A 5,418-nucleotide genomic window follows, 5' to 3' on the forward strand; every position below is an offset into this window, starting at 1 on the left:
CCAAATAGAGAAATAAAACGGCACTCTAAGGTCAGGGCGTGACAATTACACTGATGTATATAATTACCCAGAAATGGCGGCATTCAGCCTTTAAATACAACCCTATAAACCAAGGCCAGAGATCCCAAACAAACAAAACTGCTGTAACTGTAATTCCTGTTTTTGGCAGAATTCTCTCAGTAAAAGAAACAACAACAAATAGAGCTATAAGGGCACAAGGCAAGACCCAATGCAGACACAGGAGGCAGATGGTTGAGCTCCGATATTTTTTATAATAAAAGGGGTAGGCAAAAGACAGTTCGGGGCCAGGCGAGAGTTCATAAACCAGGTCAGAGTCCAAACAGTACCAGGGGATAGGCAGGCTCGAGGACAGGCAGCGTGGTCAGGCAGGCAGAGTCGGCATCAGGACAGGCAAGGGTCAAAACCAGGAGGGCTAGGAAAAGACTAGGAGCTAGGCAAACCGCTGGTTGACTTAGCAAAACAAGACAAACTGGCACAGAGAGACAGGAAACACAGGGATAAATACACTGGGGACTAATGGGGAAAATAGGAGGCACTTGGAGGTGGGTGGAGACAATCACAAAGACAGGTGAAACAGATCAGGGCGTGACATGAGCTCATACGGCATCATTGATGCCAGGCAAATCACTGTTTTATTTTTCACGTCCTTCACTGGGTTCCATTCAAAACTAGTCAAAAAATAAAATAATATTTTCTCTTTCAATTGTCTGATTCATTGTCACCATATAGGCCTACACTAGTGTCATTGGCATTACACACGTAATTATAAAATGATAAGAACCAAATGAATTTGAACAATATAATGTGAAAAATATCAGGTATTAAATCATGCATGATGTAGGATATGGCTAAATGGACACTTGCCACATAAATACAAACTGTGATTGCAGATGTTATACTAGCATATTTTCACAATTAGCATCATTTCATACATCTATACTATAACAATGTGTTCCATCCCGGATGTGACATGCCCCCCCCCCCTCTCTCTCTCTCTCTCTCGCTTTCACACACACACACACACACACACACACACACACAGTGTAGGCTACAACAGCACACTCACGCGCCAACGAACAGAGTGGAAAGTAATGGACCCCTCAATGTTCGTGAGCAGAATGCATGAATTTGCGCCCATCCGTGGAGGTGGCTACCCAAACGCCAATCTCTTACCGCATAGCAGCTGCATCCAGGCGCACGTCTTGTAGACAGTGGCAGTGTTGCAGAATAAGAAAAGGATGAAGCAGGCAATACAACCCAAGATGAGCACCATGGACAGCAACACGAAGAAGGAGGCTGCTTTGAACGCGCTCGAGGGAATGCCGCTGAATTCGGTGAAGGTTCCTTGGCAAGTGAGCTCCCGGTTGGAGTTCCCAGTGCCCACGCAGTAGTGGAACAAGCCGAAATAGCCTGCGTGTGGGGTGTTCACACTGTCCCCAATCCAGTAGGGCAGAATGAACACCACTACGTTAATAATGGCCAAACACATGGTGAATATAGCCCACAGAACCCCAATCGCCCGCGAGTTCCGCATGTAGTTGTCATGGTAAATCTTGGAAGCTTCTTGCGAAGGCAGCATGTTCCCCCACCACTGCCGTTATCTCGTATTCCCCTCGTCTCTATCTCCCCCTATCTTCTTCAATGATTCCTCAGCAACTATTTTGATAAGAACACTCCGTGGTCTCTGAAAGATGGAGACCAAATGAAAATCGGACACGAAAGAGTCTACACAAAGGTCAGCATTGTCTCCCCTGCTAGTCAATCAAAAGGTCCAGGTTTCTGGATGTTATATAGTCCAAATGGTTTCCAAATGAATCAATTCAAGACCGAAGCGTGACTAAACAGCGATGGGGAAAATCACAGCAGACTCGAACAAGCTCACATTGCAAAAATCAATCAATGGTCAAGGAAAAAAGGGATCAGATGCGTTATTCGCAATTCACCACCACCGTCGAAGTGTGAAGAATGAAGCTATATCGACTCCCATTAGACCCAATGCTTCAAATGAGAGACAAGCACCGCTGTCGAGCCCCACTGATGAATCTTCAGCGAACTATTTAAGTTAGGTCAACTGGAGCATTCTTTACATCCGGAATAAGAGACCGATGCGTGACATTTGAAGAATGAAGACGAGAAGAGATGGGCATTGGTCGTATCACTGTAAATACCAAGACCCCATGCTGGTGGTTTTTTTATGCTGTTTTCTGACTCTCGCGCTCCCTTTTCCCCCACGTCTCTCCTCCGCGCGCACCAAACAAACTGCTATAGCCTGCACAGAAAACAGTTGGAAAAACCTGGGTTAGGTGCATGGAAGCAGTGGTGTAAAGTACTTAAGTAAAAATACTTTAAAGTACTACTTAAGTTGTTTTTTTTTTTGGGGGGGGGGTATTTGTACCCTACTTTAATTTACTATTTATATTTTTGACTACTTTTACTTTTACTTCACTACATTCCTTAAGAAAATATTGCACTTTTTACTCCATACATTTTCCTTGACGCCCAAAAGTACTCGTTGCATTTTGACTGCTTAGCAGGACAGGAAAATAGTCAAATTCACGCATTTATCAACCGAACAGCCCTGGTCATTCCTACTCCCTCGTATCTGGCGACTCACTAAACACACATGCTTCGTTTGTAAATGATGTCTGAATGTTGGAGTGTGCCCCTGGCTTTCCATAAATTAAAAAAACAAGAATAAGGTGCCATCTGGTTTGCTTGGTATAAGGAATTTGAAATTATTTATACTTTTACTTTTGATACTTAAGTATATTTTAAACCAAATACTTGTATACTTTTACTCAAGTAGAATTTTACTGGTTGACTTTTACTTTTAGTTGAGTTTTCCTGTCCTGTTAAGCATTAAAAATGTAACGAGTACTTTTGAGTTTCAGGGAAAATGTGTGGAGTAAAAAGTACATTATTTTCTTTAGGAATGTAGTGAAGTAAAAGTAAAAGTTGTCAAAATATAAATATTAAAGTAAAGTACAGATACCCTGAAAAACTACTTAAGTAGTGCTTTAAAGTATTTTTACCCAAGTACTTTTCACCACTGTTGAAAGGCAACCTCATGTTGATCAATTTCCTAATCACATTGCATCTTGAAACTTATAGCCTACAACTCATTCATTTTGTGTAACAAGAGTCTTCACACCAACTCTTGGTTTTCGCAGTATTGCAATAGACAATACCATTTGGATTTAAAACGATCTACCAACATGAAAAGAATTGCCCCCTAATTTAAGAATTTGCTAAACAGGAGTTGTTTTCTAGATAATCATTTATTGCAAGTGCAATATTTTTTCTTTTTCAATATGAGTAGAATTAGTACTGCATGAATTAAATCAAGGTGATGGAATTTTATGTTGCAAATCATGACACATCTCAAGCAAAATATGTGAGTGTGTTTCTTAGGCTAGGTTATAGCCTATATACACGCATCTACAGTACCTGCCAATTCATATATTATTCAGGAGTTGTACTACTGAATGGGTGCATACAATTTCACAAAGCACAAATGGTGGATACTGTGCTGTAGTATGGTTTGCCTATAAATTACCCCGCTGGCGGTGAAAACATAAGAGCACCATTTGAATAGAACAAGCAATATAAATCTAATTGAAACAATATCAGAATCAGAATCACCTTTATTCTCCAAGTACATTTACATTTACCAGGAATTTGACCTGGTGGAATGGCGCTGACGACAATAAACAAAATATATAGACAGAATATAGACAAAGGAACTTACACATAATGGTCATACAGTATATACAATGAGTTTTGTGTAGGCTCAATAAGCAATGACAGTAGCTCCAACATAGGCCTACACCAATGTAGCTTAATGTCTTAGCCTATTGCCCTACTCTGATAAAAAACAAAACATAACAAAAAAACTAACTGCCTTTTAACATTACAATTATAAAGTATTGTACATTTTTGACACAGTTTGTTAACCATTAAATGAAGTAAATACATGTATACAGGCTGTTGTTCATGAGTTATTACATCCTAAATTAAACGGTTCATACACGCCCACTTGTGTTTTATAATGTTGATAAACAAGAAAGAAAGATGACATCCTTTACAAACAGTTTATTAATGGTTAACAAACCATTTATTAGGCCAAATGGAAAAATGACAACTAGCCTAAAACTATTTTCCATTATAGTCTATGTGAAATGTGGCTATGAGGGGAACTATAGGACCATAGGGCTATTTACATTGATGTAAACATATTTACCCATGATATTAACCTTGGTAGAGCATCCTAATGTAAGCTAAATAGCTTCTTATTAAATAATGATATAGTTAAGTTTGAGGTTAAAGGTCTGCTCTCACACTTTTGGGAAACTGTCAGGCCCGCTCCCGTTCTCTGGCTCTTGAGGGCGCCAGCAGGCCCATCATTACGTACACCTGTCACCATCGTTACGCACATCAGCGCTTCATGGGACTCACCTGGACTCTTTTAACTTATTGATTGCCTCCCCTATATCTGTCACTTCCTCGGTTTCTTCCCCGTTTGCATTAATGTTGCTTTGTTCCCCCTGTCCAGACGCTGTCCTTGTTTAGTTTCATGTCCGTCATTTATTAAATATTCACTCCCTGTAATTGCTTCTCGTCTCCCAGGGTCTGTCCACCACAGAATGCAGACACCAATATTGGAAGCATCAGGGAGTTTTTAGTTTATTGTAGGGGTTGGTGACGTTGGGTGCGGGTGCCGCTGCCGAAGGAACCAGGGGTGCCTGAGCTGGCTCGTCGGGCTTCCATGCCTTAGCTGGCTCGAGAGGTTTTCTTGCCTCAATTGGCTCGGCAGGCTCCCATCCCACATCATGCCTCAGTCGGCTCGTCGGGCTCCCGCTCCTAGGCCGGCCCGTCAGGCTTGCCGGTGCTGTCACGCCTGCTCCCGCTCCACCTCTCTGGTGCTCAAGGGCGCCAGGCGGCCCATCATTACGCACACTTGTCATCAACGTTACACACATCAGCACTTCGTGGGACTCACCTTGCAAAAGTATTCATCCCCCTTGGTGTTTTTCCAAATTTGTTGCATTACAACCTGTAATTTACATTTATTTTTATTTGGATTTCATGTAATGGACATACACAAAGTGAAGTGAAATAAAAAAATACTTGTTTCAAAAAATAAAAAATACGGAAAAGTGGTGCGTGCATATGTATTCACCCCCTTTGCTATGAAGCCCCTAAATAAGATCTGGTGCAACAAATTACCTTCAGAAGTCACATAATTAGTTAAATAAAGTCCACCTGTGTGCAATATAAGTGCCACATGATCCGTCACATGATCTCAGTATATATACACCTGCATTATATACACCTCAGTAGTATATATACACCTGTGTCTGCGTTAATGTCGTTTTGTTCCCCCTGTCCAGACGCTGT

General features: G+C 41.3%; 1 pseudogene; it reads right to left on the reverse strand.

The window, feature by feature from the left end:
* Positions 1–1,058: 1,058 nt before the first annotated feature.
* LOC106583620 (LHFPL tetraspan subfamily member 4 protein pseudogene) lies at positions 1,059–1,632 on the reverse strand (annotated as a pseudogene).
* Positions 1,633–5,418: the final 3,786 nt, after the last annotated feature.

Source organism: Salmo salar, chromosome 22 (assembly GCF_965601325.2).
Source record: "Salmo salar chromosome 22, fSalSal1, whole genome shotgun sequence".
NCBI lineage: Eukaryota > Metazoa > Chordata > Actinopteri > Salmoniformes > Salmonidae > Salmo > Salmo salar.